The sequence below is a fragment of the Tamandua tetradactyla genome, chromosome 5 (genome assembly GCF_023851605.1).
Source record: "Tamandua tetradactyla isolate mTamTet1 chromosome 5, mTamTet1.pri, whole genome shotgun sequence".
Taxonomy (NCBI): Eukaryota; Metazoa; Chordata; class Mammalia; order Pilosa; family Myrmecophagidae; genus Tamandua; species Tamandua tetradactyla.
The window spans coordinates 126,520,088-126,545,876 of NC_135331.1; the positions used below are offsets into that span (position 1 = coordinate 126,520,088).

Consider the following 25,789-nt stretch of genomic DNA (forward strand, 5'->3'; position numbering starts at 1 on the left):
TGATTTGGGCAATACTTGCGTGATATTTCAGTGTTCCTTTTGAAGCGTGGGCCCCTTGGAGCTATCTCCTTGCCATTTTTGCTATCACTCTTCAAAATGTTATTCTAATAGATAAAAAAGTATGAAAAGGAAATTAGAAATTCATCTACTTTTAAACCTTTTCTGTGTCTTTTTCCAGAAGCTTAGACTTTTTCTAGTCTCCTTGAAGAGAATAGTTGTATTCAAATGTATCTAGAACACCTGTCTTTAAAGTAATACTGACTTTTAGAGTTAATAACACAACATAGACGAGGTTGACAGAATTATTAACATTACTACTATCCTGTTTCAATGAAAGCTTAACATTGCTAACTAAATGATACAAAGCAAGTTAATCTACTGCATTAATCCATTAGTTTCTAAAGGCTGTATCAATTTATAGAAGATATCTCTTACTATGTGCTTTTGATATATAAATTTGATGTTACTTTGCTGACTTCTGAAACACACAGTGACTTCTGGTGTCACAGATGTATTTTCAAGTCAAATAAAAATGTTTTATTATATGCATAATTGGCTGCATGTTATTAAAACTGTCCATGTTTCAAAGATCATTTTATCCTATTTTGTACTGTCGAAAACATCTGTTTATGTAATTATAGCTTACTATTCTTGAACTGGTATAGAATTGCCTTAGTCTTTGTATTGATTCTTGTTAAAAATGCAAATAAGGTTAATATATTCTTTAAGGGTATTTGTTCAGAGCTTGATATAGCAATATTTTATTGGTTTATTACTGCTATCATAGGCATTAAATGGGATTAGTCAACTATCTCCATTATTTGTGAACTTAAAAGATAAGTAGTTGAACTCTGTAGTTTATTCAGAGTCTCATTTAGCCAGCAGCTTTTGCTTTTCCTTATATAAAGTTTTTTTGACAATGGATTCTAATACATAGGTAATTAATTATTTAAATTATTTTTCCACTTCAAGTGGAAAGTTGGTATCAGTTGAGCAGGCATCTAAAGGGAAAGATGAAAAAACAAATTACTTTTCATTAATGTATAATTAGTAAAGTTAAGTACAAATTCTGAATAAGTTGACTACTTATTGATTATGTGCTTTTTTTAACTTGTGACTCCATTCACTTTGCTGACCTGTTCCAAACCTTTTAGTAGTTCCTCATTGCTAAAGTATAAAACCAAATTTGGAAGTCAGGGTGTTCTGCAGTCTGTCTTTAGCTTATATTTTGATTTCCATTACTTCCCTGTGCTTTCTGTTAGAATTGAATAAATCTTGCTGTCCATTAAACTCATTGTGTGTTTATACCTTTATATGTATGCATGTTTTTTTTATCCTACTGCAAGAACTTCAGGATCTTTGCATTGCATTTGCTAGGCTCTCTGTCTGAAACCCTCTTTCCCTAGATCACTTGCCTAGCTATCTCCTTGCATGCTTTAGGTCTCTGCTCAAATGCTACTTTACCAGTGTGATGTTCTATGACTGTTGTATTTAAAGTAGCACCCCATCCTTTTCTGAAGCATGTCCTGTTCCTCCTATCCATTTTATTTTCTTCTCCATAGCATTTATCACCATCTGATATCTTAATACATTTTATAACTTGTCTATCTCGCTCCACTGAAATGTATAGTTTAACAGGGCAGGAACTTTAATCTGTTTAATTTCCCTGCTAGATTCCTAGTATTTAGTACATTCTTGGCATATAGTATTCAGCATTTTTTGTTTTTATGAATGAGTCAGTGAGTAAGTTAATGAACAGTTAACGGTCTGAGTCTTTTCTGCTCAGTCCTTTCTGCTCATCCAAATCTCATCCATCTTTTGAAGCCGGATTGAGTTATATTGTGTTCATGAAACTGCTTTTGAATGAAGCTACCTCCAACTACTTCAGGTCAGCATGACCTTTTCTTCCTTTGAACTCTTGTCATTCTCATATTAGTTCAAGAGAGAACATTGTAACAGATATATTTGCACAGGATTGGAGTGGGTTGCCATAAGAGATCATTATATTTGATGTATTTAAGGAGTGACAGGATGATCTGGTCAACAATGGGAGAGGAGTTGATATATAATGTTCTTACTTTATGCTAGGTTCTTATGTACTTCATGCCCTTTAATTTCAAGGAATCCTATAAGGTATGGATAAATTTCCCTTATTTTTAGTAGTAGAAACTGAAGCTTAGAGAAGTCAGATAATTCATCTATAATTCCATAGTCATAAATGTCTGGTGATTCAAATCCACATTTTTCTTTGTAGATAAGCCATTATGCTAGCCCAGTGATAACTGCTGTATGATCTCAAGGTGCATTACAATTGTGTGAAGTATGGCAGCTTGGCATTTCTAAATGAAAACCTGAGCAGAACACTTGATTAGAACTAGAGGAAAGTTTTAGATAATGGGGCAGTAAAAAAAAACACCAAAAGAGAGAGAGAGGCACCAGATTATATCATTCGTCCTGGTGATGGATGAAGATTTTATAACAGAGTTGTTGCATCTTGCTTTGATTTCCTTAAGAGACATTGATTTTGAAGTTTTTTGCTTTGGTTTTTGTGTTTGTGTGATCTAAGCAATCTTAAAAGTTGAAAAAAAGAAATCTTTAGTGATAGCTACCTTGTTTAGCTAGGATGTATATTTAAAATTAGTACTTACCATGTGCTTACTGTGTGTCAGCAACTGTTTTGTGTACATTATCTCATTTAATGTTTTCTGCAGCCATTACCGTCTAGTTTCTATTTTAAGGACTGTTTCACAGATAAGGAAACTAGGCTTCAAGAGGGAGAGTCAGCATTTGAACTTGAGTTTGTCTGAGTCTAGGGCCCATGCTATTTAAGCAGTAGCCTAAATCTTTTTTTTGTCTCAGACACATTGGGGAAAAAAAATTACATGATGACTCTACAGCATACATACATATGACTGAAAGAAATGTTTTTTGAACAATATACACGCACACACATATATGTGCCTATTTTTTTAAAGCATTTGTTTTTTATTGATACATGTATGTATTCACATATCATGTAATCATCCAGAGTGTACAATGAATGGTTCACAATATCATCATGTAGTTGTGTATTTATTATCACAATTGACTTTTTTTCTTTTTTGTGGAAAATAACATATATACAAAAAAGCAATACATTTCAAAGCACATTGCAACAATTAGTTGTAGAACAGATTTCAAAGTTTGGCATGGGTTACAATTCCACAATTTTAGGTTTTTACTTCTAGCTGCTCTAAGATACTGGAGACTAAAAGAAATATTGATGTAACAATTCAACAATCATAGTCGTTTGTTAAACCCTACCTTCTTTGTATAACTCCACCATCACCTTTGATCTTTCTATTTGGGCTATGCCTGTTCTAACTTTTCATGTTGGTTGATAATACGGGATAGGGGGATGGAACTAGTTGATGTTCTGGAGAGCCTGACCCCTCTGCATTTCAGGACTTATCTGGTCCAGGCATCCATCTGGAGGTTGTACATTTCTGGAAAGTTACCCTAGTACATGGAACATTTGTAGAATCTTATATAATGTACTAGTTGTTCTGTAGGATTGTTAAGAATGGTTTTGGTTGGGGTTTGTCAAGCTATGATAGGCAGCAATGTCTTAACTGAGGCTTGTGTAAGAATGACCTCCAGAGTAGGCTCTCAATCCTACTTGACGTCTCTCATTCACTGATACCTTATTTGTTACACTTCTTTTCTCCTTTTGGTTGGATGGCATTGTTGGTCCCATGGTGCTAGGGCTAGGCTCATCCCTGGGAGTCATCTTCCATACTGCCAGGGATGTTTTCACCTCTGGATTTCATGTCACACAGAGTGGGTAGGGCAATAGTTTCACTTGCAGAGTTGGGCTTAGAGAGAGAGAAGCCACATCTGAGCAGCAAAAGAGAACAATATTTGCTCTTACTATAACATTGTGCATTTTACTCTGTACTGTTCTGTTTACCCTAGAATAGGTTTTATGACCTTTGTAGTAAGTAGATCATTATCTGTGGGTTGGAAAAACTCTGCTCTTGAGAACCCCTGATTTTATACGTTAGTTATGCACTTTTGGTTTTCCTTACGTTATCCTTTCATCCTTGTTCCTGCTTTTTTATAACTACCAACTTGTATTTTGGCAGCCAAAAAAAAAATTGTTTTGGTTTTAAAAATGTCCTTTTCTCTCCCAGTATATTTTTATTTTAAATTACAATCAATGAACGATTCCTTGTTTTTAGTAAATATCGATTATTGATAGTGTATATTTGGTTTTCCTTTCCTCCTGGTTTCTTGTGGATCAGATATAGTTTTAAACTGTTGCTTAGAGGTACTTTTATCTGTGTACTGGATGATCTGACAAACCACCATAGATTCTACTAGAATTAAGATGGTTTCATATTATTTGTCAAATTGTACTAGTAGTTATTTCCTCTGTTTTACTGTATGCTTGAAATGTTTTATAATTAAAAATTTAAAAATTGCATGATCCTATTTGGATTTGATAAATTTTCTCAACAAATGGAAATTTTTAAAAGGTTTTGTTGTGATATTAGATGGCGCACACTGTTAATCCAAATTACAGTGTGCACACTACTTTCTAAATTATTTTATGTTATGGCTATTGTTAAAACTTTGACGTGAATGTTTAATCAAAAAATAATGGAATCTAGAAGTCAAGAATGGAAAAAAAAGGTAGAACAATTGAGCATATAGTAAATAAACCTGTAGTCAGCATAGGTTCTGGAATTTAGTCATCAGCACTTAGAATAATATTAGAATAAAATTTAAAATTGAGTACGGTTATTTTATATATTGCCAAATATGATAATTTTTCCTTGTTCTAGGTTTTGCTATAGTCTTACTAATAGTTGGTTTTTGTTTTGAAGCTACTTATGATGTAATGATTTATTTTGTTTTTGTTTCTAACAGGTTAGTGCTGATACTATTAGTGTAAGTTTTACTATTTCAATTATGCTATACTGAATTTTGGAATTATGGGCCTTAGTCTTATTTTTGTTACATAAACATGGAATTTGAGTTTAATTTCAATTTAAAATGAATAAGCTTCATTTCATCACATTCTGGATATAGCGTGTCAGGCTCTAGCCACTATCTCAAATATTTAGATAATAAAGGGTGTTAGATTTGGATCATTAATATTAAATAAAAATATTATGTTCTCATTGAATATATATTTTTTAAAGTTAAAAGAATTGGTAGGTGAAGTTTAAATATGTTGACAGTTAATTCTGTAAGTCATTGAGAGTATAGTCTTATTTACCTTATACAGTTGTCTTGACTAAAACAAAACGCTTACTTAAAACATTAATTATTTTCATATAAAATAAAATTTAAATCGATGTTTATAGGCTAAAATTAAAGATACATTAATCTAACATTTTCAAAGATCAAGCATTTTTAATGAATTCGTTTCTGGATAAACCAATCAAATAAAACTAGAATTATTTTTTAAAGACAGTACTATACCAGGAAAAGATATCTTTAGGGGATTGATGTTCAGCTTTCCTGGGTCTAGTCTCTTTGAAGGTTAGGTTAAATACTTGAAGATTTTAAAAGATAGCGAACTAAATTAAAAAAAAAATGATTTAAAAAAAAATCTTTACACATATACAGCCCAACCATATTATGCAATCATTGGCTCACAGTATCATAACATAGTTGTATATTCATCCCTATGATCATTTTTAGAACATTTGCATCACTCCAGAAAAAGATATAAAAAGAAATGAAAAAGAACTCCTACATCCCATACCCTTATACCCCTCTGTCTCATTGACCCACAATATTTCAGTCTACTCAGTTTTTTTTACGCTTTATTCCTTCCTGTCATTTGTTTATTTTTAGCCTTATTTTTCTTACTCATCTGTTCATATCTTGGATGAAAGGTACATCATACCCAAGGGTTTCACAATCACAGAGTCACATTAGAAAAGCTATTTAGTTATACAGTCTTCTTTAAGAATCAAGGCTATTGGAACACAGGTCAACAGTTTCAGGTACTTCCCTCTAGTCACTCCAGTATACCATTAACTAAAAAGAGATATCTATATAATGCATAAGAACAGCTTCCAGGATAATCTCTTGGCTGTTTGAAGTCACTCTGCTACTGAAATTTTTCTCTTCCCCTTTTTGATCAAGAAAACTTTCTCAATCACGTGATGATGGGTCCTGGCTCATCCCTGGGAGTCAGGTCCCATGGTGCCAGGGAGAATTACATTCCTGGGACTCATGTCCCATATAGTGGGAGGGCAATGAGTTCACCTGCCAAGTTGGCTTAGAAAGAGAGGCCCCATCTGAGCAACAAAAGAGGTTCTCTGGGGGATGACTCTTAGGCCTCATTTTAAGTAGGCTTAGCCTGTCCCTTTGCAGGAGTAAGTTTCATAGGTGCAAACCCCAAGATTGAGGGCTCAGTCTGTTGATGTAGTTGTCCCCATTGTTGCGAGAATATCAGAAGTTCTCCAAATGGGGAAGTTGAATATTTCCTCCTTTCTCCCAGTTGCTCAAGGGAACTTTGTAAATACTTCTTTATTCACTTCCTAAATTAATCTGGGATTTATGAGGATACCACACTAACCTGGACAAATCAACAAAATCTCATGCCCTATTCGAGATTCCATGTACTTATGGTGTTTAACTAATTTGACTATATAAGTTAAATTAAGAAATGCACTACCCACAATATAAATTTTCTAGCATCTAAATTTGAATTTGGACTGTGGTAGTATTTTTATTTTTACATGAAGAAACTGATGTTCAGAAAAGTTGTATGAATAGAAGAATACATTTTTTCTTAATTATTTTTATTGTAGTTGTCTTATTTAACGGTTATACATAAATATTGTGCTAGTTTTGTTTATTATTCATCTCTACAATTGAAAGCATATAATTTATGAAGGAAACTGTATTAATGTAATAATACTCTCCCCATCCTTTTATCCAGATTCTCCGGATGTTAGTATATTACCACATTTCTTATCTCTCTTTCCTATTTCTCTCTTTCACACCCCCATATTTATTTTTTTCAGAACTATTAGCAGGAGCTATAGTCAAATGCTCTTGTACTTCTAAATACTTCATGTTCAGCTCCTCAAAATAGGAAATAGCCACAGTGTAATTATCAAACTTGGAAATTATTAATACAATATTGTTATCTAATTTAAAGACCTTATTCAGGTTTTGCTGGTTGTTCCAATTTATCATGAATACATTTACGAGTTATCAGATTTAAATACTAACGAAGGACAGTGTCGTATAAATAAGCAAATTCATAGTTTGGAATAATAACATATGTAAACACAATCTGATTACTTGGGATAATGAATTGTCCTGAACCTCTGTGTATTCGGCTGCCCTATATCCTGTAACTAGACTTTGAGTTTTGTGGGGAGAAAGGATTAGATTTAGATTACTTTTGTTTTTGCCATGTAACCCCTTCCAGTACCTGATAAAAGTAGCAGTGCATATCCTACATTATTTAGAGGAATCCTAGCATTTTTCTCATTTAGCGTTTATCTCATTCTCTCATGTTTTTCTTTAGCACTTACTAAGCCAGTGCTGGGTACCATATTAAAATGTGCTGCTGAAAGTACATGTACTGATTATGCTAATTTACTCATAGGGACAGTAAATGGGATTGTTTAGGTAATAGGGATTTAAAAACATTTCAGTATAAATGTTTTTATTACTGTGTTTGAGGTAGATGTGTTAAAGTGGCCCTTCATAGGCATTTTTCTTTTTAACTTTGGTATTAAACATACCAAGCATATTCCTTCCTCAGGGTGTTTATGCTTATTGTTCCCTTTGTTTTAATCATTCTTTCCCCAGAGACCTGCATGTTTTGATCCCCAGTCTCTTTATGAGACCTCTGCTCAAATATATGTTTTCCTGACATAGCAATTACATCCTCTTTCTGCTTCTATGTCCATATTCCCTGTCCATTTTTCCTTTATTCTTTTCCATGTTATTGACAAGACAACCATTGATGCAGTATTACTTTTTTCTATTTATTATTATTTTTAAATTAAAAAAAGTTTTTTAATGAAAATTTATATAGATATATTCGCACACAATAAACAGTCTATTCAAAGTATATAGTTAGTGGCTCCTGGTATCATCACATAGTAGTGTAGTCATCAACACAATCAATTTAGGACATTTTCATTACTGCAAATAGTAATATTAAGGTAAAATAAAAATATAAAGGAAACCCCAAAATATCCTATACCCCTTATCTCACCCCCCCATTGTTGAACCTCAGTATTGGTGTGATACATTTGTTACTGTTGATGAAAGAATATTAATAAATTACTCTTAATTATAGTCCATACATTGCAAAAGGTACATTTTCTCATTTATTCCACTCATTATTAACTTCCTTGTAATAGTGTCATACATTTGTTCTGGTTCATAAGAGAACTTTTTAATATTTGTACTGTTAATCACAGTCATTGTCCACCGTAAGATTCACTGTTTTGCACTACCATGTTTTCAGCTCTAGCTTTCTGTGTGGTGACATACATAACTCTAAATGATCCCTTTCAATCACACTCACTCACATCACAGTTCAGCACTGTTCATTAATTATACTCGCAATAATATGCTACTGTCACCTCTATCCATTTACAAATGTTTATGTTCATTCAAGTTAAACATTCTGCACATATTAAACCACCGCTCTCTATTCTCTAGCCTCATTCTATATCCTGGTAACCTATATTATAGATTTTATGTCTATGAATTTACACGTTATAATTAGTTCATATTAGTGAGATTTGTTATAATTAGTTCATATTAGCGAGACATATTACAATATTTGTCCTTTTGTGCCTGAAGTATTTCACTCAACATAATGTCCTCAAGGTTCATCCATGTTGTTCTGTACTTCAGGGCTTCATTCCTTTTTACTGCTGAATAATATGCTACATTTTGTTTATCCATTCATTGGTTAATGGAAACTTGGGTTGTTGCCATCTTTTGGCAGTTGTGAATAATGCCACTATAGATATCAGTATGAAGTGTCTGTTCATGTCCCTGCTTTCAGATCTTCTGTATATATACCAAGTAGCAGGGTGGCTGGATCATAGGGCATCACTATACTTAGCTTTCTGAGGAAGCATCTCCTATCACTAGATTTTGAAGATATTTCCTTATATTTTCTAGGTGTTTTATGGTACTGGCTCTTATTTAGGTCTTTGATCCATTTTTAGTTAATTTTTGTATATGGTGTAAGATAGAATTCCCCTTTGATATGGATATCCGCTTCTCCCAACACCATTTGTTCATGAGATGTCCCAGTTGAGTAGATTTGGTAGCCTTTTTGAAAATCAGTTTACCATAGTCTGCGGTCTGTTTCTAGCTCTGATTCGATTCCAATGATTAGTTTGTCTTTATGCCAGAATCATGCTGTTTTGACCACTATGACTTTATAATATGCTTTAAAGTCAGGAAACAAGTCATGCCACTTTATTATTCTTTTTCAATATGTTTTTGGCTATTTCAGGCACCTTTCAAATAAATTTGATAATTATGTTTTCCATTTCTGCAAAATAGGCCATTGAAATTTCGATAGGTATTGTGTTGAATTTGTAGATCAATTTGGGTAGAATTGACATCTAAATGACATTTAATCTTCCAGTACATGAACACTGGATACTTTTCCATTTATTTAGATTTTCTTTGATCATTTAGTAATGCTTTGTAGTTTTCTGGGTACAGGTAGGTCCTTCACATTCTTGGTTAATTTTATTATTAGATATTTAATTATTTTAATTGCTATTGTAAATGGAATTTTTTTGGTTACCTCCTCTGATAGCTCTTTACTAGTATATAGAAACCCTATTGATTTTTGTGGTTGATCTTGTATCCTGGGACATTTCTGAACTAGTTTGTTAGCTCAAGTAAATTCATTGTAATTTTTTGTTTTTTTTCACATGGGCAGGCACCGGGAATCGAACCCGGGTCCTCTGGTATGGCAGGCAAGCATTCTTGCCTGCTGAGCCACTGTGGCCCGCCCAAATTCACTGTAATTTTTACGAGATTTTTCTAAATCTAAGATCATGTTACCTGCAAATAGTGCAGGTTTTATTTTTCCTTTCCAATTTGGATGCTTTTTATTTCTTTTTCTTGCCCAATTACTTTAGCTAGAACCAGCACAGTGTTGAATAGCCATGGTGACAGTGGACATCTTGTTTTGCTCCTGATCTAAGAGGGAAAACTTTCAGTCTCTCACCATTGGGTCTAGTGTTAGCTGTGTTTTTTTTCAGATATGCCCTTTATTATGTTAAGGACATTTCCTGCCTTTTGAAGTATTTTTATTAAGTAAATATGCTGGATTTACTTTGTTAAATGCCTTTTCTGCATCAATCAAGATCATCATGTGCTTTTTCCCTTTTGATTTATATTACGTTAATTGATTTTCTTGTGTGAGCCAGCCTTCTATACCTGGAATAAAATCCACTTGGCCATGGTGTATAATTCTTTTAATGTGTTATTGGATTCGATTTACAAGTGTTTTGTTGCAGATTTTTGCATCTACCTTAGAGAGATTGTCCTGTGTTTTCTTTTTCTTGTGGTGTATTTAGCAGGTATTAGGGTGATTTTGGTTTCATAGAATAAGTTATGTAGTAATATTCCCTCTTCAGTGTCTTGGAAGAGTTTGAGCAAGATTGTTGTTAATTCTGATTGAAATGCTTCACAGAATTTCACCTGTGAAGCCATCTGGTCCTGGGCATTTAACTTTCTTTGGAGGTTTTTGATAACTTGATTCAGTCTCTTTTCTTGTGATTGGTTTGTTTGAGGTCTTGTATTTCTTCTCTAGTCAGTATAGGTTGTTTATTTGTTTCTTGGAAATTGTTCATTTCATCTGAATTGTCTGATTTGTTGGCATACCGTTGTTCACAGTATCCCCTTTTGATCTTTTATTTATTTCTTCAAGGTTCGTGGTGATGGCACCCCTCTCATTTCTGATTTTTTTTATTTGCATCTTCTTTTTTTGTCTTTTGTCATTTGAGCTAGGGGTTTGTTGATTTTATTGATCTTCTTAAAGAATAATCTTTTTGTTTTATTGATTACCCTCACTGTTTTTACTTGTTGCTGTTCTCCATTTCATTTCTTTCTGCTCTAATCTTTGTTATTTCTTTTCTTGTCCTTGCTTTGAGATTAATTTGCCTTTTTTTCTCTTTAGTTTCTCCAGTTGTTCAGTTAAGTCTTTGGTTTAGCGTTCTTCTCCTTTTTAATCTAGGTATTTAGGGTTATAAATTTTCCTCTCAGCACTGCTTTCACTCCAACCTATAAGTTTACTTGTGTTCATTTGCCTTGAGATATATACTAATTTCTCTTGCAGTTCCTTCTTTGGCCTGCTGATTGTTTAAGAGCATGTTGTTTAACCTCCATATATTTGTGGAAGTTATGGTTCTCCAATTGTAATTGATTTCCAGCTTCATTCCATTATGACCAGAGAAAGTACTTTGTTTATTTCAGTTTTTTTTTTTTTAATGTATGCTTTATGGTGGGGGTCACATTTCATTCTTTTTCCATGTCAATATTCCATTATTATTGTAGCACCATTTGTTGATTTTTTGTTTGGTTTTATGTTTGCTTGCTTTGTTTTGAGAAGTACAAGAACTAGGAATTGAACCTGGGTCTCTCGCATGACAGGTGAGAATTGTATAACTGAACTACCTTTACACCCCCTATTTCAGTATTATTTAATTTATTAAGACTGAGTATGTGGTTTGTCGTGGAGCATGTTCTTTGAGCACTTGAGAAGAATGTATATCCTGCTGTTTTGAGGTGCAATGTTGTATTCATGTCTTTTGGCTCTAGCTCATTTATTGTATTATTTAGGTTCTCTGTGTCCATATGATCCTCTGTTCAGATGTTCTGCCTATCAGAACGAGGGATGTGTTGAAGTCTCCTGCTATTATTGTAAAGATGTTTATTATTCCTTTCAGTTTTGCCAATGTTTGCCTCATATACTTTGGGGCATTAATATTTATGATTGTTATTTCTCCTTGGTGAATTGCCTCTTTTATTAATACATAGTGTCTTTTTTTATTTCATAACATTTTTTGCATTTAAAGTCTGTTTTGTCTGATATTAGTATAGCTACCCCAACCTTTTTTTGGTTACTGCTTGTATGGAATATCTTTTTCCATCCTTTCACTTTCGACCTATTTTTACCTTTGGGTCTAAAATGAGTCTCTTGTAAACAGTATATAGTTTGATCAAATTTTCTTATATTTTGCCAATTTGTGTCTTTCGATTGGGGAGTTAAATCCATTAACAGTCAGTGTTATTACTGTAAATGCTATCTTTACTTCGACCTTTTTATCTTTTGACATTATTTGGGGGGGTCAGATCTATTATTTTTCTCTTTCCTTATCCTTCTAGTTACCCTTACTGATAAACATCATTGGTATATTCTCCTCCAAGCCGAAACTTTTTTTTTTTCCAGCTGGCAGAATGCCTTTATTATTACTTACAGAGCTGGTCTCTTGTTAACAAATTCTCTCAGCTTTTGTTTATGTGAATATTTTAAGCTTTCTTTCACTTTTGAAGGACAGCTTTGCTGGATAAAGAATTCTTGGTTGAAAATTTTTCTTTCAGTGTCTTAAATGTGTCATACCACTGCCTTCTGGTCTCCATGATGTCTGATAAGAAGTCAGCTTTTAGCCTTATGTGGCTTCCGTTCTTTGTGGTGAATTGTTTTCCCTTCTTTGTGGTGAATTGTTTTTCTCTTTCTGCTTTCAGGATTCTGCCCTTCTCTTCAGTTATTTGCCAGTCTGATTAGTATGTGTCTTGGAATGGGTCTATTCACGTTTATTTTATTTGAAGTACTTTGGGCTTCTTTGAATTGCATATTTATGTCTTTTATAAGGGTTGGGAAATTTTCAGCTGTTACATCTTCAAATATTCTTCCTGGCCCTTTACCCATCTCTTCTGGGATACCTATAATGTGTTTATTGGTGTGCTTCATGTTGTCAGTCATTTCCCTAGACCTAGCTGAAAATTTTCCATTTTTTTTCCATCTGATGTTTTCCATACTTGAATTCAGTTGCTCTGTCCTGTAGTTTGTTGATCCTTTCTTCTGCCTCTTCATATTTACTGTTGTCTCTAGTATATTTTGAATTTTGTCTACATTATTTTTCATTTTTGTAAGATCTGCTATTCTATATATTTGTTCAAATTCTTTATGTTTCTCTAGTGTCTTCTTAATATCCTTTATCTCTTTAATCAGCTCATTGAAATTATTTAGGAGATTAGTTTGAATGTCTTTGATTAGTTGTTCCAAATTCTGTATCTCCACCAACTTTTTAATTTGATCATTTGTTTTGACCGTATCTTGTTTCTTAATGTGCCTTGTAATTTTTTGCTGTTTTCTAGGCATCTGATTATCTTGAGAAGATTATCTTGTTTTCTAGGCATCTGATTATCTTGAGAAGATTATTTTGAAAGTTGGTTTCTTCCTTGTCTAAAATTTTATTGTTGATTGGGCTTGTGTTGAAGGTTTCTTTTGGCACTTTGTTTGTCAGTATTTCATAGCCAAACCTGGGCTATGGTGCCATGTAGGGAGAGCAGACCCATTCTGAAGGGCCCTAGAGAAAGGGTCAGGAAGGCTACTTCTCAGACCCCAATTTCCCAGCCTTCCTACCAGATGGTGCCCTTTGGTGACCTGTTACCCACAGCCCTACAAAGGTAAGTTATTATTTTTTTTATTACTGTGACCCCTTTGTTTCTGTGGTGGGTGGGAATAATGGCCCCATGGTGCTGTGGATGCTTGTCCATAGTGGCCCAAATCTGTGGGCCCCTCCTCCTATTTCCCTGGCCACAAGTTGGGTCAGGACTGTTCTGTGTCCCCCGCTTTTCCCTGGGAGAGGGCCTCCTTGTTTCTCCCAGACAGCTGCAGCTTATTGGGCAGGAACCATGTGTGTCTGGGCTGTTTGCCTCAGTGGTGGAGGATGGGTGCTTGGGGGATAGTGGAGCTCATTTACCCCCTTCAGTTTCTCTTTGTGGAACTAATTGAACCATGGGCTTCTGGGCTCCTACATGGAAAGGCTGTAGGCTGCAGGACCTAGAGGGTTAACATGGCTGGCCAATTGTTGGACCCTGACTATCATCTGCTAGTGAGAACTGAGCTGTTCCACAGCTGCTGGCCTCGGAGTTGGAAATGAGTGTCAGGAACCACATTTTAGAATAGTTTCTCAGCAGAGCCTCTTAATTTGTGGTATTAATGACATTGTGAGTTTCTGAGCTCCTGTATTGAAAGACTCTAGGGTGTGGGACCAAGAGGGTTAACTTTGCTGGCCCACAACTGGACCAGCACTGTGCCACATCTCACCAGCTGGCAAGAACTAAGCTATTTCATAGCTGCTGGCCTTGATGGTAGGGAAAGGGCTCTAGGTGTCACAGTTGAGTTCACTCACCACAATTTCTCACTTTTATTTTCTCTGTTTTTCCCTCCAGTTCTTCCTTATATGTTGCCATATTCCTTCCCTGGTCTCCCAAATCCCAGAACTGCTGCTTTGGATAGTTCTTACCTGTTCTGTAGGTACTTTTGGTGGAGGAGTGAATTCTGCCTGTTCTTATTCCACCACCTTCCCAGAATTCTCACTATTACTTTTTTTTGTTTTATTTTTGAAATAATTTCAAACTTACAGAACAGTGGCAAAAAAACCCAAAAACTCCTCAAACAAAGCACAAAACAAAACAAAAAGCCCATAGGGAGCTCAAACACCCCCATCTTTCTGATACCCAGATCTACCAGTTTTAACATTTTGCCACATTTGCCCAATTAGTCTTTCTATCCATCTGTCATTTCAATCTATCATCTATCTGAATATTTACCTGTATTTTCTGGCTATTTGAGAGTAGGTTGCAAACATCATGCTCCCCGAACACACAATTCTTCTATGTACATTTCTTAAGAATAAGGACATTTCACTTATGTAATTATCTTAAGTGCTTATATTCTGTATTCCAGTTTTTTCCTTAAGACCCAGTAATGTCCTTTTGAGCCATTTCTTTTTCATTTTTAGATCCTGTCCAGGATCATGTATTGTATTTGTCATTTTTTTTAGTTGCTCTTTTATTTTTAGTTGTGGAAGCCTATCTGCAATATTAAATTTTCCAGTCTCACTCCAAATATAATTTTCAGTGAGATTAATCACATTTACAATGCTGCACTACCTTTACCACCATCCATTACCAGAACTTTTCCATCTTCCCAAACAGAAACCCTACATCTATTTTGCATTAACTCCCTTTGCCTCTATTAACCTGTTTCTACTTTCTGTCTCTATAACTTTTCTTTTATACTAGTGAAATCATACACTACCTGTCCCTTGGCATACTATTATTTTTACATGCTTGTTTGTTTTATACTGTTTCTCTTTGGAATATAAGCTGCATGAAGGCAAGCGCTTATCTGTTTTGCTTACCATGGTATCCCCAGAGCCTCGAACAGTGCCTTGAAATAGTAGGTATTCAATATAAATATGCTAAGTAAGAGAATATGCTATTCCAAGTCTGAGTGTAACGTACTTTTAATTTTAAATAGCAATACTGAGGCTATGTATTAACACTGAGATTAAATATTAGATCTAAAATGCCATCTTTCTGAGCAGAGAATTTAAAAAATTCTTTTATTCTAGATCCTTTATTTCAAGTTTCATTTTCTTGTCATGTTACTGGTTTGCTTCTACACAAGATTCTTGTCAAGAAAAGATACTGAAGAAATAGGACTACATAAATGTCAACTTTTTTTAACATAGTGAAACAAGTCCTTTTTTTATAGCTTAATATGTCTCAGATCAGACCAATTTTAGAAGAGAAAATTAATTACCTGTTTTTGTGGGTGATCATTGTACTTACAGGAATCTTTATTTTAGTTTCTTTTTTGTTTGCTTGTTTGTTTTTTAAATATAGGAGATGTTTGAATTTTAAAGATATTTGAGTGATCACAGTTGTTTGGTTTATATTAATGCTTTGTATTTCAGTTTCCAGGAATTATTGATTAAAATAGCATGCAAAACCCAGAATGATCTGATCAGTGACTGGAAAAGTATTTGCAAGCCCCCTTCGGGGAATGGTGAGAGTGGGCAGAAATTCAACCTCCCCAAGTTGAATTCTTGATATTCTCACAAGCAGTGTGGACAACCAAAGCTATAGGCTGAGCCCCCAGTCTTGGGGTTTGTTCACATGAAACTTAAACCCACAAAAGATAGGTCAAGTCTACTTAAAATTTAGGCCTAAGAGTCACCCCCAAGAGAGCCTCTTTTGTTGCTCAGATGTGGCCCCTCTCTCCAGCCAATATGATGAGCATTCTCACCACCCTCCCCCTCTCTGCATGGGACATGACTCCCAGGGGTGTGGACCTTCCTGCCAACGTTGGACAAAGATCCTGGAATGAGCTGAGACTCAGCATCAAAGGACTGAGAAAAACCCTAAAATGAGCTGAGAATTAACATCAAGAGACTGAGAGAACCTTCTTGACCAAAAGGGGGAAGAGTGAAATGAGGCAAAGTGTCAGTGGCTGAGAGATTCCAAACAGAGTCGAGAGGTTATCCTGGAGGTTATTCTTACGCATTAAGTAGATATCACCTTGTTGTTCAAGATGTAGTGGAGAGGCTGGAGGGAATTGCCTGAAAATGTAGTGCTGTGTTCCAGTAGCCATGTTTCCTGATGATGATTGAACAATGATATAGCCTTCACAGTGAGACTCTGTGAATGTGAAAACCTTATGTTTAATGCTCCTTTTAGCTACTATATCAACAGAAGAGTAGAACATATGGAATAAAAATAAATAACAGGGGGAGCAGATGTTAAAATAAATTCAGTTTGAAATAGTGATAGGTGAAGGCGAGGGGTAGGGGGTATGGTACGTAGTTTTTTTTTTTTTTTTTCCCTCTCTATTATCGTTTTCTTTCTTTTTCTGTTGTCTTTTTATTTCTTTTTCTAAATCGATGCAAATGTACTAAGAAATGATGAATATGCAACTATGTGATGATATTAAGAATTACATATTACATGATTGTATATGTAGAATGGAATGATTTCTAAATGTTTTGTTAGTTAATTTTTTTTAAATAAAAAAATAGCATGCAAAACCTTTCTTCTTATCAGCATTATGATGAATGTTTTATAGCTTATAAAGTTGTTCAGAAACTCTAGTTGTTAGTATTATCCCTACATTTCATCTTTTAGCATTATTGATGCAACCTTGCAGAAAAACATGATTGTTAGGTAGATCACCCAGGCAATGACTAGGCAGCTAGGTCATTCAAAATTTATAGTTTAAGTACTTTCAGATTAAAACATTTAAAAACTGTATTTTAAAGTTCATTTTATCTCTGTCTTGGTAAAATAGTGCTTGTTAAAAAATACATGTTCATATTTTTAAAAAATGAAATAACAAGGGTTGTGGGAAGATGGTAAAGTAGGAAGCTCCAGGAATCAGTTCCTATAACAGAACGACTATTAAAGAGGCAGGAACTGTCTGAATCAACTATTTTGAAACCCTGAAGTCCCGTAAAACACTGTACAGTGTCCAGGGAAGATCAGGAGGAAGAAATTTATAGTACAGTAAATACAGTAAATCTCTCTCTCTCTTGCCAGCACCTATCCCCAGCCTTCTGAGTGGCTCTTGGCATAACTTGCTGGTACCAGAACGGGGTACTTTCTTAAGGTGTTGGTGGGCACAGGCTGATTGATCATCATGGTTTTTGATTAGCGACTTCACATTGCTTGGGGGCCTGACTTTGAGGGTGCTGTTGTTCCATCCTGCTCCAGACAAAGGTGATGGAGTAGACTTAAAAACAGTACATTTCCTCAGAGGAGTGGAGGATAGTGGAAGGACTGTATTTGCTAGGAATATCAAGAAAGTACAGCATTGGGGAGTCATGGAAGAAGCTTCTGGAGCAACTTCTTGGCCCGTCCGTTATCAGCTGTCCAGGGCATTTTGGAGCCAGCCTGCCCTCTGTTTTTGGGTTCCTGGCCTTGTTCTGGCTGGGAAAGACTGACTTGGGAAACTCCTCTCTGGCAGGCCTCTCTCGCCTCCTCTACACAATTTATCCTCCTGGAAAAAACAACTTGAGACAGCATAGTAGGGTAAGAAACAATTGAGGCAGATACCAGCAGTGGAACACCCAGGAGAAGGTGAAGATCTGCTTCCTGGGAAGTCAAGCGGGCATTCAAACTCCTATGAACAGGGGAACTCCTAAACCAATAGCAAGCCTAGGACTAGAAACAGGCCCAGAAATGTCAGGGAGGACATGTACTTTGCATTTGCTTTGGGTTATCACCACCTGGTTACAAACTCAAAACAGACAACTTCGGGACATTGTAAAATATTAAAATGTACACATTATGCAACAAAAGATTATAAGAAACCTACAGAAATAGGAAGTGATGGTTTATCCAAAGGAAGAGGATAAAAACCCAGAAAACACTAATGAAAAAGACCAGACTGTAGATACACGGGACAAAAACTTCAGAAAAAATAGGAAAATGATACTCAGTATGCTTAAGGAGATGGAGGAAAATACCGAACCTAAGGATTTCAGGAAAACAACAAATGAACAACATGAAAGAGATAGGAACTTTCCAAAGAAACCAAACAGAAGTATTGGATTTGAAGATCATAGTAACTGATGTGAAAAATTTCCAGGAGGGTTTCAGCAACAGTTTGGAACAGACAGAAAAAGGAATCAGTGAACTTGAAGACAAGACAGTTAAAATGAGTCAGTCTGAGGAGCAGAAAGAAAAAGTTAGAAAAAGCAGCAACAGTTTAAAAGACCTTTAGAACATCATCAAGCATATCAGTGTACATATCATGGGAGTCCTAGAAGGAGAAGAAGGAGAAAGGGGCAGAAGGAATGTTCAAAGAATTAATGACAGAAAACTTCCCAAACTTAGCAGAAGATATAAATATGCACATCCAAGAAGTCCAGAGAACACAAAATAAGAAAAACTTGAAGATGCACATCCAAGAAGCCCAGAGGACACAAAAATACTCCTAACACATATTGAGCAAATTGTCAAATGTAAAGAAAAGAAAGTTAAATGCAAAGCTGTAAAAGAAAAGCAGTTTGTTCTGTACAAGGGAATCTCAGTTAGATTGAATGCTGATTTAAACCATGTGGGCAAGAAGACAGTGGGATGGCATACTTAAAACTGTTGAAAGAAAGCAATGGTCCACCAGGAATCGGAGAGATTAAGACATTTCCCCAATACACAAAAGGTGAGGGAGTTCATCATTCTTACTCTGCCCTATAAGCATTGCTAAAGGGAGTTCCTCAGACTGAAAGGACACTAATCAGTGGTCCAAAGTGGCATAAAGAAATAAAGACCTCCTGTAAAGGTAACCATTGGTATAATTATATATAAATGCCACTACTATTATATTTTTTGACATCTAACTCCACTTCTTTCTTTCTACAGGTGCTAAAATACAAATACATAAAAATTAATGATAAACCTGTGATTTTGGACATAATTTGTGAGAAGTTTTTAAAAAAGTAGGAGGAGGTAGTGAGAGGTATAGAAACAGTGTATTTGTATGCTATTGAAGGTAAATTGGTATTAAATCATATGATTGTTATATATATTTGGGGTGTTAAATTTTAAACTCATGGTAAGAATAAGGAAAATGGATGAAAAATATATCCAGATAGAAATGAAAAGGTACTTAATATGGTATAACACAGAAAATCAGATACAGTAGGCATTAACAAGAATTTAGGGACAAAAAAGCTGTGACATATAGAAGCTTTATAGCAAAATGGCAGAAGAAAATCCTTCATTATCAGTAGTGACTCTAAATATAAATGGATTAAATTCTCCAGTGAAAAGACAGAGATTGGCAGAATTAATTAAAAACCATAACCCTACTATATGCTGTCTACAAGAGACTTACCTTAAATTCAAAGATATAAGTCAGTTGAAAATGAAGGAAGAAAAATATACCATGCAAGTCGTAACGAAAAGAGAGCTGGAGTAGCTATACTAATGTCCGATAAAATAGACTTCAAGTACTTTTATATTGGTCGTTATATACTGATAATGGGGTCAGTTCAACAAAAGGACATACTTCTTATAAGTATATAGGTACCTAACAGCAGAGCTCCAAATATTGAAGGGAGAAGTTGATGGTTCTATGTTAGTAGTAGGAGATTTTAACATGCCACTTTTAATAATGCGTAGAACATCTAGCAGACGATCAATAAGTAAATACAAGATTCAAACAATATTAAAAAATGTCTAGACCTAATAGACATATATGGAACTCTTCATCCAGCAACAGCAGAATATACATCTTCCTGAGTGCGCTGGATAATTCTTCAGGATAACTATATTTTATGTCACAAAACAAGTTTCAACAGATTAAAAAAAATCATACGCTGTATCTATTCCAATCACAATGATATGAAGCTAGAAATCCATTAACAGGAAGAAATGGAAAATGCACAAATAGGTGAACATTAAGCAGTGTGCTCTTAACCAGTGAGTTAAAGAGGAGATCACAAGAGAATTTAGGAAATATCTTGAGGCAATTGAAAATGGAATCACAGATACAAAAAGTCATGAGATACAGCAAAGGCATAAAAAAGAAGAAAACTTTCAAATCAGAGAGTTAATTTCAAAACTGGAAGAACTAAAAAGCAAAGAGAAAACTAAACCCAAACTGAACAGAAGAAAGGAAATAACAAAGATATTATAAATGAAATAGAGATAAATGAAATAGAGAATGAAGAAACAGTGGAGAAAATCAGCAAAACCAAAAGTTGATTTTTTTTTCAAAAGATCAATAAAATTAACAAACCTTTGGCTAGACTGTTGAAAAAAGTGAGAGGACGCAAATAACTAAAGCCAGAATGAAAAGTGGGACATTACTACTGACTCCACCTAAATAAAATGGACTATAAGAGGTTACTCTGCACAACTGTACAGCAATAAGTTAGATGACCTAAGTGAGATGGATGCATTCCTAGAAATACACAAACTAAAGAATAGAAGATCTCATAAACTTATAACTAGTAAAGAGATTGAATCAGTAATCAAAAACCTCCCAATAAAGAAAAGCGCAGGGCCAGCCAGATGGCTTCATAGGGAATTTTACTAATTATTCCAAGAAGAATTAATACCAGTCCTGCTCAGACTCTTTCAAAAAATTGAAGAGAAGGAAACACTTTTTTTTTGCTTGGGCAGGCACCAGAAATTGAACATAGGTCTCCAGCATAGCGGGTGAGAACTCTGCTATTGTACCATCATTGCCCACCCAGGGAACACTTTTTGATTCATTCTATGAGGACCACATCACCCTTATACCAAAGCCAAATAAAAATACAAGAAAAGAAAATTACAGGCCAATAACTCTTACCAATTTAGGTACAAAAATATTCAAGAAAGTACAAGCAAACTGAATCCATTAGCACATTAAAAGAATTATACACTATGATCAAGTGGGCTTTATCCCAGGTTTGCAGGGGTTGTTCAATGTAAGAAAATCAATTAATGTAATGCATCACATTAACAGAATGAAGGAGGAAAAAGACATGATCATCTCAATTAATGCAGAGAAATATTTGACAAAATTTTTGATAGGTGTCTAGGAATAGAAGGAAACTTCCTCAACATGATAAAAGGCATGTATGAAAAACCCACAGCTAACATCATACTTAATAGTGAAAAACTGAGAGCTTTCTTTCTAAGATCAGGAACAAGACAAAGGTGCCCAGTGTCACCACTGTTATTCAACATTGAACTGGAGGTTCTTACCTTATTTACTAATGACATGATCCTATATACAGAAAATCCTGAAAAATCCACAAGAAAACTTTTAGAGCTATTAATGAATTTAGCAACATTGTGAGGTACAAGATCCATACCCCAAATCAGTAGAGTTTCTGTTCATTGGTAATGAGCAATTGGAAGAAGAAATTAAGAAAAAAAATTCTAGTCACAATAGCAACCAAAAGAATCAGACATTAGGAATAAATCTAAGATTGTAATGGACTTTTACAGAGAAAACTACAAAATGTTGGTTAACAAAATCAAAGACCTAAATAAATGGAAGGACATTCTGTGTCCATGAATTGGAAGACTAAATATCATTATGATGTCAATTCTACCCAAAGTGGTTTACAGATTTAATACAGCCCCAGTCAGATTTCCAACAACCTTTTTTTGCAGAAATGGAAAAGCCCACCGTTACATTTATTTGGAAGGGTAAGAGGCCCTGGATAATCTGCTTCACATGTTTCTCAGGATTAAATCAGACAATGTGTCTGGAAATATGATGGATAATAATCTAAATATTCAGTAAGATGATGGTTTCCTCTAAAGGCACCCTCCTAACAATTATGGCAACAGTAATGGAGGTAGCTCATGTCCCAGTAAGCTAGAGAGACCTAAATTTTTATACCAGACATTGTGCTGGGCATGGAGCATTCATTGATCAGTGAAATGAAGTGTCTGTTCCCAAAGAGATCAGTTTCTCAGAAAAGATGAATGAAACAATTAACTCTAAGTCATCGTGTTACATGTTATTTAAAAAGTGTCATTGGGAGAATGGGAGAAGTCTTTATATAGGAACTAAGTCTTAAATTACTGTTAGCATTTAGTGTCAAGTTCTCTGCTCCTCAGCATATTCTATTTTATTTTCTATTTATTAAAAAATTCCAAGGAAGTTTTTCTACTTGCAAAACTGTTAATGGTAATCAGAAACTTAAGTTTCATCTCAGAAGACATAATTTCTTAAATAGTGTGAAAGCTGCAATGCAAGTGTATTGAGTTCTCTGTAAAATTTTTTTTTTTAGGTAAATATATAATTTACCATTCAGTAAAGAATATTTTTTTCACTCTCTACGGGGTTTCCTCACTTTCAAATTATCGTCCATGGTTATCTGGAAGTTATTAGTTATTACAGTACAAATTTTAGGTACATATATTTTGAAACATTAAAAAAATCAATTAAGGAAAGAGCAGCAGTTAGCTACTGCTATATTGTATATTTTGGCTACAGCACAGCTAAAACTCTTCGAGAATGGTGTACCTTCTCCGGACTTGATCTGCTGTAAATTGACCTAGCTTTCAAAAATCACTTCAAATGCCACTAGTTCTGTAAAGCCTGCATTGATATCACTGGCCAGTGTTCCTGCATTCCCCTTGTAAGTGCCCCTATCTCTTTGCACTTAAATTCTAACCATTGTTTTACCTTCTAGAATATGAGTTTCTTGAAGGCTGGATTTTTGTTTTGTCTTTTTCATTTGCTACCTTGGTCAAAAGAGTCGCTTAATACGTATTTTGTGATTTATATTGAACCTAGAGAAGTCAGTTTGATGATTATGTTTTATTATTCTCTAATACTTTCTTTTAGAATTTCACTCTGAAATCAGGGATTAAATCCTGATACATTTTATTTGCTGCTACCAATGTGCAAATATAATTCACATTGAATTAGGTAGTGTGGTAGTTAGATTCAGTTGTCAGCTTGGCCAGGTGAAGGCACCTAGTTCTGCTGCTGTGGACATGAGCCAATGGTATGTGAACCTCATCTGTTGCTGGTTTACATCTGCAGTTGGCTAGGAGGCGTGCCTGCTGCAATGAATGACGTTTAATTTAATTGACTGGTGCTTAAGCAAGAGAGTGCAACGTAGCACAGCCCAAGAAGCTTAGCATACCTCATCTCAGCAGTCGCAGCTCAGCCCAGGCCTTTGGAGGTGCAGAAAGAAATCACCCCAGGGAAAGTTGTTGGAACCCAAAGACCTGGAAAGGCCAGCAGAGACCATCCTGTGCCTTCCCACGTAAGAAAGAACCTCAGTGGAAAGTTAGGTGCCTTTCTTCTGAAGAACTAACAAAATAAATCCCCTTTATTAAAAGCCAATCCGTCTCTGGTGTTTTGCATTCCGGCAGCTAGCAAACTAGTACAGATAGATTACAATGGCTGTAATAAAGAGATCCCAAATACTATGGCTTAAACAGGGCAGAAGTTTACTTCTCCATCACTTTAGTCTGGAGAATTGAGTTGTCCAGGGTAGATAAGCAGCCTTGTCATCTTCAACATGGTCCTCTCATATCTGGATCTAAGATGGCAGGTTCATTTTTGTTGTCTCCTAGCTAATGGGAATAGAGGAAAGGCCAAGGGAACATAGGTATAATTATGTTAATGGCTAAACATGTCACTTCTGCTCATTCACTGCTGGCCAGAACTTAGTTATATGGCCACTTTTTCAGCAGGGGAATCTGAGGAATGTAGTTTCTATCTGGGCAGCCATGTTTCTCACTAAAAGTCAGAGACTTCCATTACTAACAGGAAAAATGGCAGAATGGATATTAAAGACAATTTCTGCCACATGATTTTTGGTTTTGTTTCTGTTTTAAAAAACAATAGAACCAGGCATCAAAGAACTGAGTATTTGGCTAATTTATGAGACCTAGTTTTTCCCAGTTCTCTCTCTGTAGATATTTTTAGAAGGCCCTGTAGAGCCTGCCAGTGGGAAGTTTACCATCATGTTTAGGAAACAAGGCAAATTACATTTAAAAAACAGCACGTACCTATTTTGGCATATTATGTGAAACAAACTGTAGACATTCATAGGAAATGGGTGGTTGTGTTTGTGGTTAAAAGAAAAGGCTTTGTGTAGAAGATGGGATGTTAGGCCTTGAAGACAGAGTAGAGTTTGTATGGTCCCTGGCGGAACATTCTAGGCAAGAGGAATGAAGAAAGGGCCAAGTAGCATAAATGAGTTGTATTAAAGGGAAAGCAAGGAATCTCTGCTGATTGGTTCTCAGAGTATGCATGTTATAGTAATAGTGCAAAACAAAGTTGTTTTAAGAAGTATCAAGATTACAGATCATCCTGAAAACAATAAAGCAGAACATAGAAAACTATGTTAAAGGTTTGGAGTCAGAGTGTAAAATGGTAAAAGATAGTTTAATCTTGTAATGGAAAATTACAAAATTGATGAATTCCCTCCTTCCCTTCCTCCCCTCTTTCCTCCCTGTCTAATCTTTGTGAGGTTACTTATAACCTCTCAGCTACCACATCCAGATATCTTTCCTAGGCCCATTTTCTGTTACTTCTCTGAATATTTGATACCATTGACCATCTTTTCTTTAGAAAACTGGTCTTTTCTTGTACTCCCTTTTTTTTTCTCCCTAAAATTTAGGGGTTTTTTTGCTCTTTTTTTTTTTTCTTGGGACTACAACTGTTTTCTCCAAGAGGTGGTCATATATGTATCTACTGTGTGAACTTTGTTCTTATAGTACTAATTGCTTGCTGGACAGTTTCATCTTTATGTGTCTCTCTATCATTTTAAACATTCAACAGGTCTCCTTGCAAAATTATTATCTTTTGTTATAAAAAAGCAATACTGAATTGGGTGTTACAGCTTCTTATGTCACGGCAATTACTATCACATTATGTAAATGAGGCTTCCTAAGGAATTCATTTTATTATATATCATTTGTTGTGTCAGGAATTTTATGATGTAGGGTAAAGTCTCTAATTGTGTTTTGATATGGCTCTATCACATATCCTAAGGGATATCATTCTGTTTTAAGGGAAAAAAATGAAGCCACACTTGGAATGTGTTGAAAATCTTTTGTTTTACTATATTGCTCTGGACTCTTTTGGGGGCTGGTTTTTGAGAAAATTAAGATACTATTGTCTTGTAGACCAATGTAGAGACTTCTCTAGAGGAGCGAAAGTATTGTTTTTTTTTTTTTTTCATGGGCAGGTCACCAGGAATTGAACCTGGATCTCTGGCATGGCAGGTGAGAACTCTGC

General features: G+C 35.1%; 1 protein-coding gene across 2 annotated transcripts in view; it reads left to right on the forward strand.

The window, feature by feature from the left end:
* SMAP1 (small ArfGAP 1) overlaps window positions 1–25,789 on the forward strand; it is a 243,339-nt gene that overhangs the window by 37,433 nt on the left and 180,117 nt on the right. The window lies entirely within an intron of this gene.